At 32.6% G+C, this 10009-nt stretch overlaps 1 long non-coding RNA gene across 43 annotated transcripts; it reads left to right on the plus strand.

Annotated features, from left to right (window-relative positions):
• Positions 1-1378: 1378 nt before the first annotated feature.
• LOC123897351 lies at positions 1379-7872 on the plus strand. Of its 43 annotated transcripts, none has more exons than XR_006804955.1 (16): positions 1653-1879; positions 2208-2327; positions 2425-2453; positions 2731-2833; positions 2948-3024; positions 3588-3669; positions 3906-4220; positions 4393-4606; positions 5573-5745; positions 5824-5903; positions 6005-6156; positions 6257-6362; positions 6654-6723; positions 6888-6928; positions 7042-7072; positions 7148-7872. It is a non-coding gene; the product is annotated as an uncharacterized LOC123897351 (long non-coding RNA). The 43 variants fall into 43 exon arrangements; XR_006804971.1 differs by having other exon boundaries at positions 1668-1879; positions 5573-5719; XR_006804992.1 differs by lacking the exon at positions 5824-5903 and having other exon boundaries at positions 1489-1879.
• The last annotated feature ends 2137 nt before the right edge of the window (positions 7873-10009 follow it).

Raw genomic sequence — 10009 nt, forward strand, 5'->3', positions numbered from 1 at the left:
TTAATGTGAAAGTAAACTTTTAGATGTAAATTAGTATATAAAGGTAGAAGTAGAACTAGTGCAAACATTGTGTGAATGTGTGATTCAAACTCAATGTTCATTATGGTGAGGGACGGACTGGAGGGGGGGCGAGCAGGGGCTCCAACCCCTCCCTAAATATGTATACTATGTTATATATGTGTATATTATAATCTATAAGTTGTTAAGTTGGGCATATGTGTATGTATATCCTATAAGTGAATGGAGAGAGTGAGTGGTTTAGTTGTTGTCTTTTTGTGTACTAATGGTTTAAATAGATGATCATTTAATGTTTATGGGTTGCTAATGACACATCCTATTTCCTAGCTACTTCTTTTTATACAATATCTAATTTAATACTATATGTTTGTCTATTCTATTTTAGAGTTTTGCTGATAATAATGAATTTAAAGATATAAATTTTGTATTGATAAGAGCATTTTTTTTTTTGTAATTTTAAGAAATTGATTACACGATTTTTTAGTCAAAATTATCATATCCGACTTTTAACATGTTAGCATTTTCCTTTATTTTATCACAAAATTTTATTTTGTTTTAGGTGCTACAATGTTTGTAAAAAAAACTATAGTGATTTTATTTTATATGTATTGTTTGTTATTAAAAAAAAAAACGGCCCATTCGACCCTCCGTCTCATTGATTTCTAGATCCGTCCCTGATTATGGTCACAGATAATATGCTTTATATTTACTTCTACGCACACCATAACTGAGCATGAGTAGCCAAGAAAATACGAGAAACCGAATTTTATTGCTCTTCCTCTTACTGAATTATACACAGTCATATGTATTTATACATTGATCAATTTAGCCTAATTAAATATTTTGAAAAATTGATCCTTATTTTTCGGATAAAAAACACATCACAAAAATCTTGTCCAGCTAATAATGTAAATTATAAATTAACTTAATTTTCCAAATGTTCACTTCCAATTATAATCTTGTCCCGTGCATAATCAAAACCATGCATGCTTACGGCTTTAGGAAAAGGTACGCCGAGCAATGATCAGCACTGGAGAACCTATGAGCAATGATCTTTACATCAACATGCTTAGTATATGTTATCTCAAGTTTGTAATTTGCGCACACCACAAGTGTATAAGTAAGTGACATATTCATGAATAGAAAAAAAGTGTTTGCAATCATCCTAAGCACGCTAAGGGGAGTTTGGTGGAAAAAGGAGAAGAAAGAAAATAATGAACTTGGACTTGGGTGTTTTCTTTCCTCTCATCTTTCTTTCCACCCAATCAAACACACACTAAATTCCAACAAAAAATAATACAAGAAAATTGTATCTATAATATACATAAAAGATCATAGATTGGGAAACCCTAATTGCAAACCCTAATCATCTAGCCAATCAATGCTTCACACCTTGCCTCATGTCCAATTGTGTATTGCCACCATATTCTTGTCTTGGCCCAATGATCATGTTCCACATGCCTGGCTCAAGGTTTGGTAGACTTTGAAACCATCTATATGTCATCCATGCAAAACCTCACATGACAAGTGTGTGGGTTGTGATGATGAGGAGGTAACTAGAAGCTTCCACATACTAGCAATATGTTACACATGCATTGGGCCAAGTGACATATGTATTTCTCTTTTCCCAAATTTGTTTCATTTGTAAAGTTTTTTTTCTCTCTCTTCTCTCTCTCTCTCGTACGCTCCCTCTCTCTTTCTCACCATCTCACACTTTCATCTCTCCTCCGTGTCTCATCTCCTCCACCACCGCATCCACCACAGCCTCCACCACCACCTACAAATCAATCTCCGAATCAGAACGTCCTCTCCGCTTCCAGTGATGCCGCCGTCATCAGAATCATGTTATTCTCCCTCTCAGGTAGGCCGAAAATCATCAACCCTAACCCCCAAATTTCAATTCCTCAAATTTTGATCTTGCATGTTTGAAATCCTCCATGAAATTGGATCTTTGGATGTCAATAAACTCAGTTGACTAGAAAAATCTCTTTTCTCTTTCAAACTGTTTTCGGTTTTTTTTTTTTAATTTTTGCAGAAAACATTCCAATGATAAAATTGAATTTTTATCAATTGGATTATGCTTAATCAAATACCAGATGAATTTTGTGTTATTTTATGCAAAACAAAGTTAAGTTTTGATTTTTAATGATTTATGTTTTGTGGGGTTTGTTTGTTTGTGTTGGACACAGGTTGTTGAAGTTTCAACTTCCAAAACTGGAAAACATCATGTTAAGTATTGCTTTGTTGGTATTGACATCTTCACTGGACAAAAACTTGAAAATATTGTTCCTTCTACTCATAACTGTGATGTATGATTTTCATTTTAATATGAGATTATCTTTTGGGTTTGGATTATATTTCTAATTAATTGATTAACTAATGTGTGTTTGTTTGTTGTTACAACAGGTTCCTCGTGTCAAGGTTTCTTCTGATATGTATATGTTTTTGTTTGTCTTCTTCTGATTAATTAAAAATTGAATTTTTTTGGGGACAATTTGTGTATATGTTGTGATTTTGAAGTTTAAAACATGATTCCTAGCCATAACAAGGTTTCTTCGTCACTTGATTATTAAAAATTGAAAAATTTTCTGCCACTTTTGTGTTGCAGGTTTCTGTGTTAGGGTTTCTCTTTCTCATTATGAATGAATCCCAATTAATTATTATTGTTGTTTTGAATGATTTTGATATTAATTTTGATTTATGTGATTGCAGCCGTCACCGACGCCTTTCCAGGAGGTGCTTGAGTGTATGTTTGATTACATTAATAGGTTGTTTAACATGGTGCGACCTAGGAAGCTGTTGTTTATGGCTATTGGTTTGTGTTCTCTCTTTGTTTTGATTTGAATGTTAGTTTTTAATGGTTTTTTGTTGTTGTTGTTGGTGGTGGTGGCAAAACTTAATTTTGAATTTTAGGTTTTGAATTGTATAGATGGTGTTGCATCGAGGGCTAAAATGAACTAGCAACGGTCTAGGCGGTTTAGGGCAGCTGAAGATGCATCTAATGCGGTAGGTTGCACAACTTAATTTTGAATTTTGGGTTTTAAATTGTATAGATGTTGTTTGATTGCATTGATAGGTTGTTTCAACAATATGATATTGTTAGGCAATACTCAATTTAGTACGAAATGTTGTTAAATAGTAGCTATAGTAGTGCTACAACATTGTAGTGTAGAGGAATTAGAACAAATCGCTATTTTATGAAATCCATGATTGACAACACTGCGAGTAGTTCATTCTTGCATATGCTCTGATTTATGTATGTTACTGATAGATGAGTTCAAACTTATTATTTCCTTTGCATTCATATGTATATATTATGTATGGTTTTGATTCATGCTTATTGTTTATCTATTGATTGCAATTGGCAAATGCTTTAAACAATTTTATTTCTAATGTTTTCCATAATTTTGAGTCTATATATGATTGCTTCTACACCTGCCGTGACATTCCTCTAATGATACATAGCTAATCTTATCATATATTTAGTATAGAATGTTAATATACACCAATTATTTTTCTTGATTTAATATGGATATTTAATTGTGTTTACATGATCATGCATACTGCAGAGTGGGGACAAGGCTATGATTTTTTGTTTTGTGGAGTTTACTGAACCCAAATGTGCTCTCACCGCCATCGACGCTCTGCAAGGTAAATGGTTTTTTTTTTTGTATATATAACTGAGTTTGATGTCTACCCACAAGGTCAATATAACTGAGTTTGATGCTTGGTACATTATAGGGATTTGTCTGAAAACTAGGAAATATAGACCTCTGAATTATGAGATCTCATTCTATGATTGATGTGGATCAAAATATAGAACACTAACACCAGAACTAAAGGGTGGATTTATTTTATAACATTTGATGAGATTGTGTTTTTTGCAGATAAAGGGTGGATTTTGATCTAGCTTGAATGTTTTGATCATCTGTTATAAGAGATAGTTCTCTTCTTGCATCTCTTTATATCTCCAATTTGGTTTTTAGATTTTCAGTTCAGATTTTTTGATTTGCAGATTACTTCTTATTGGCTACTGATTTGATTTACAGGTTTGATTGAAAAACATGAAATAACATGTATAGAGTATTTATACCGGCGAGGAAAAGAGAGTTCCGACCGAGAGAGTTGCAATGGCAGTTCGCGGTGACACCGCCGTGCTTGGCGATGGAGGTGATGAAGCCTTTTTCTCCTTCTTTCCTCAGGTTTGTTCTGTTACTTTCTATACTCTATTTATTTGATTTTTTTCCTGTTGCTTTCTGCTTTGTTTGTTTTATTCTAGCCTCTTTTTTTTCCTACCTTTCATTCTCTTCCTAACCAAAATCAAAATGGATGCAAGGTCCTATTCTTCATTTTCCATTCTTCTTTTCATTGCAGCAATCATAGCTGCTTATTATCATTCAGCTGAAGCAGCTATGTCTAAAGGATCTTTTGAAGACAATTTCAACCCTTTACCTATTGACATTTTTGGTGTATTGCAAATTTTGGTTTAAGATGTACTCTCTTGCTGATCCATCTGGACGGAAAACAGCATTGGTGGCCATGAGGAACTCCATATATCTAATCCCTTTGGGTATTTTGGCATATGATTGTGAGTAGATGTTTTCTTCTTCTAGAAATATATTAATCAGTATTTTATCTTGAGATTCTTTTGTCTCAGTTATCTGGTGCAAGTGATTATAAACTTCAATAGGATTTTAAAGTCAAAACCCCATCAAGAAATTTGTCCCAATTAATATTATGTTCTGTGAAACCTATGGAGCTGTATGAATTTTGAATAAAATTTTATAATAAAACAAAAAGTTCATAACTTCAATCAAATCAAAGAGTATAGCTCTGAGTTCCCTGAAATTTTTAGTCTTTTTGCTCATGGCTTTGAGAGTTAGATAGAGACAATGACTAAAATTAAATCCAGTGTGTTTGGTTTTGTAATAATGATAGTTACTATTGTCTTGGCCCTGAATTCATATGTTTTGTTCCAAAAAACATTTGTGGTACTTGTCTCAGTTATCTGGTGCAAGTGATTATAAACTTCAATAGGATTTTAAAGTCAAAACCCCATCAAGAAATTTGTCCCAATTAATATTATGTTCTGTGAAACCTATGGAGCTGTATGAATTTTGAATAAAATTTTATAATAAAACAAAAAGTTCATAACTTCAATCAAATCAAAGAGTATAGCTCTGAGTTCCCTGAAATTTTTAGTCTTTTTGCTCATGGCTTTGAGAGTTAGATAGAGACAATGACTAAAATTAAATCCAGTGTGTTTGGTTTTGTAATAATGATAGTTACTATTGTCTTGGCCCTGAATTCATATGTTTTGTTCCAAAAAACATTTGTGGTACATATAGAACCTTTGACCTTACATATGAAAAGTTTGTTTGCCAACTCTGATTTTTGAAATAAGGATATATTACACAATCACCATTTCAATTGGATTTCAACAAGCAGTCAGTTGAAATATTAGAAAGTTTCACTTTTTATTAACATGAACAAAAAGTGAATATTTTGATCACATTGAGAATCTTGAGACTCACGTTTCTGCACATGTCAACAGGGGGCGTGACTTCTGGATGGTTTTGTCTCGAGTCCACTGCACTTGCACTTGCAATAAGCGCCGCAGCGTTTTCATTTTATAGAGACCGTACTAAGGAAAGAGCTAGGAGAATGTTTCATGCCAGTCTTCTTTATCTCCCTGTTTTTGGTATCTCTCCTTAGACAATGATACAGGTATAAAATGCATAAACATAATATTAATTATTTGAGCATACTTTACTATATTAACAAATCCTTCTCTATAAATACCAGTCATTTATTCGCTCTATCCATCACCAGCAAATACATTTTGCATATCATCCCTTTTCTTTCACTCAAAATGGCTAACTCAGGTCAATACACATTACCATTTTATTCTTGCACTTACCAGTTTACTTTTTATTCTTTGCAATCCTGCTTATATTTTTTTTGTTCATGTGTTTTGATTTTTTAGGAATATATGTGAAGATGACTAAGATTTCTGAGATTATTGGCCGAAAAATTGATTTTCAATTGAGAGTTCGAGTAATTAATCTCTGGTCTACACCAGATCGTGCTAATCCGAGAGAAGAAGGGGCTCTCCACATGATTTTCCTTGATAAAGATGTAAATTCTTTCATTCCTATAGAAAAAGACAGAGTTTGTTCTCAATCATTGCCACTTTGCTTTCAATTAAACTCATTTTGTAACTTTTTTTTTGTTGTAGTGTGCTGCAGGTTGAGAAATTAGATCTTATAACTGCTGCTATGGGACATGCATTGGCCACAGAAGGAGGATTCTGCACCAGAAGTGCGAGAGTTATAGATCATCAAGTATGGTAGTCACCATTTAATTTGCATTTTCTGAAATGTGGTATATGGTTTGATGCTTTTATTTTGAACTTCATATCCTAAACACACTTATTTTAGGGTGACAAAATTCAAGCTACGAAACTTTAACTTTTAATTTCCCCCTCCGTTGTTTAGTCATTTTCTGTATAGTTCAGATGCAACTGATAGGCTAAATGATATATATTGTTTTCTTCCTTTAAGGATTAATTCCTACTTAGCTTTTCCTACATTGTCTGCTTCTAATTGGAAAGTCCACGTGTTCATCCATTTCAGGTTCTTATAAAATTGGTACTGCATCATCTGTAAATGCAGCTTACATATTTTCCAGAAACAATCTTTCTCGGTATGTCTTTCAGCTTAGATGTTATACAAACCCAAAGCATGCATTTAATCGTTTAGTATATAGAATGAGTCCTTATGTTCAATTATTCATGTTAAGCTAATGAATCAAGTTACCAAAACATGTTAGTGATGTGTGCTGCTTTATTATTTGACTTTGATATGCAGGCCTGCTATACAGCTTCCTTGTGCAAGCAAAGCTATTGTAGGTAAGAGGAATCAACCCTAGAAGATTTGAAATTTCTATAGATTATTTGATGATTTATTTTCTAACATTTGATGAGATTGTGTTTTTGCAAATAAATGGTGGATTTTGATCTAGCTTGAAAGTTTTGAATCATCTGTTATAAGAGGTAGTTCTCTTCTTGCATCTCTTTATATCTCCAATTTGGTTTTTAGATTTTCATTTCAGATTTTTTGATTTGCAGATTACTTCTTATTGGCTACTAGAGATCGAATCAGTAAACCTTTATTTATGGTTTAATTGATTCAATCCAACCGCTTGAACCAAATGACTTAATAAACAAGTAATTAATAAAAATGAAAACAATGAACCAGTTGAACCAACCAAATTTCAACTCAGTTCAATCCGGCAATCCTCTTCTGTGATGGTCATTGTGGCAATTGTATGTTCCTATTTGCAGGATAAATTGAGGCACCAGGTTGTTTTTGACACACTCAGGGGTGATTGGATGATTGCCTTTGGAAATTGGGAATTTGACCCAATGAAGCTTAGTAATCCATTCCCTCACAATAACAGAAGTTCAGTTCACATTTGGCAGGGCTATGAAGATAAAGTAGTACCCTCTCAAATTTAAAGATTCATTTCAGAGAAGCTACCATGGATACAATATCATGAAGTTGTAGATGGTGGTCATTTGATTGTACATTATAGTGGCTTAGGCGAGGCGATTTTGAAGGCACTTTTACTTGGGGAAGAAGATATTTCATATAAACCTAGATCATCAAAATCTGTATCTTAATTTTGCCATGACTTTTATCATAATCCAATGTTTATTATTGGTTAATTTTTTGGAGAAGTGCCAGATATTTAAATCACATTATTTGGTTGAAAGGAGGAAACTATCATATACAATCATGTATACTGTCTTTATTCATTTTTGAAAGAAATGTTAGAAACATGTTTTTTTTTTTTTGCTAAGGACACTTTTTATTATTGGGTGAAATTTAATGCTAGCACTACTATGAGACTTCAATGTGATTAAGCCAGGTTATGATCAAGGAGCCATGGTTAAGGGATCCCTCCGAGTATCGATATAGATTCGTAATTTTTGTATCCTCCTCTTTTTTTTTGTGATAATTTTTGTATCCTTCTAATAGTGAGGTTTATAATTTATGCGCGCTGCTAGAGTTTCTTAATTTTTGCGCTTTAGGTCAGCCTCTAATAGAGTGTTTCTTAATCTATGCGTCATATAGAGTTTCATGATACTACGATATTTTAGCATTCACATAGATTCATAATTTTTATGCGTTCTTGATACAAAGGTTTGTAATTTCTGCGCGTCCCGAATATTATTTTTTAGTTTTCGCGCCACAAGTATCCACAATGGTTCGTAAATTTTTTGTGCTTACAATATAGACATTTATGATTTATGATCTCTGCGCGCCACTTATAGAATTTCTGTTAATAGAGAGGTTCTTGATCTCTGCATCATATGTCAACCTCTATATATCGATAGAGATTTATAATTTTTATTTGACACAAGTATCCACAATGGTTCAGAATTTTTGTATCCTTCTAATAGAGTTTCTTAATTTTTGCGTTTTAGGTCATCTTCTAACAGAGAGTTTCTTAATCTCTGTGTCATATAAGTTTCATGATACTTCGATATTTGAGCATTCACATAGATTCGTAATTTTTATGCACTCCTGATACAAAGGTTTGTAATTTCTGCATGCCGCTTATCTAAATTTTTAGTTTTCGCACCATAATTATCAACAATGGTTCGTAGTTTTTTTTGCGCTAACCTATTATATTTTGTACACTTTATTACACTACATGATATATCCATATTGCACCATATCCTTTACATCCATGATTGATATATAAATGATGCTCCCCCGAAGTAATTTCCGTATGCTTATGACTAGCTTCCTCAGCTCATAGCATTCATGATTGATATATAAATGATACTCCCCCTAAGAAATTTCCATATGCTTATGACTAGCTTCCTTAGCTCATAGCAACCATGATTGGTATATAAATCATGCTCCGCCGAACCCGTGCAACGCACGGGCAGCCGTCTAGTTGTCTATATTTAATCCTAAATCAACCCCCACAAACAAAAGAGCCCTAATGCCTCGTTCAAAAAGCAAGGAAAATGTATAAAGGAAGTTATTAATAAAACTTAGGAACACAACACCATGACTACGAATTGAACTAAGTGAAAGCATGATCGTTGAATAATAATTGACCTGTGTTAACAAACGCCTCCAAGCCATGTTAAAGGTTAAACGAGACTCTGCACAATGCCCAGTGGAATGAAAACATTCGGATTAAAAACCTACCGCTAAAAAAACTTGCACTACAAAAAAACCTAATTTCTCCTATCAGTTTTTTTTTTTTTTTTTTTGAAAGTTCTCCTATCAATCTACTAACAATATACTAGACCCTTACCCGTGCGATGCACGGGTGTGATGCGATTGTTTTTATTTTACAATTACATAAAATTGAAACATTAAATATTATCAAAATAATCATAATAAAATAGAGAATCCGAGATTCAAAAGATTTATTTTTTAAGAAAAAGTGATGTGGCATTGTAAGTGAGTGGTTAAATGAATAAATATTATTGGTTTAAGGATTATGGTTTACTTTACATGAGTAACAAAATAACTATCTAAAATTTATATATACAGGAGTAATATGATATATCTCCGCACAACATATAAATCTATTTAAAACACACAAAGGATTGGATGAAAAGAGATGTGGCAAAATCTAAGTCATACACTTGGCATATAAATAGTGACAGAATTAGAAAAACTCAAATAAAACAAATAAAATTAAAGGGTACATACCTTTTAAAAATATTCCAAAGGGACATATGTGAATAGCACCAACCTCACAGTTCAGTTCTTTTGAGTAAGAGATGATGACCCAAAACCTAAAATCAAAAATTATAAAAATAAGTATATCAATAAAAAAAATGAATAAATAAAAAAGTAAAGGAAAGGAAAGTAAAACAACTATTACATAATTCAATTAAAAATAAAGTATATATTATTTAATTTGTAACATAATATAATATGAATACACATATACAGTA

Source organism: Trifolium pratense, linkage group LG7, assembly GCF_020283565.1.
Source record: "Trifolium pratense cultivar HEN17-A07 linkage group LG7, ARS_RC_1.1, whole genome shotgun sequence".
Lineage (NCBI taxonomy): Eukaryota > Viridiplantae > Streptophyta > Magnoliopsida > Fabales > Fabaceae > Trifolium > Trifolium pratense.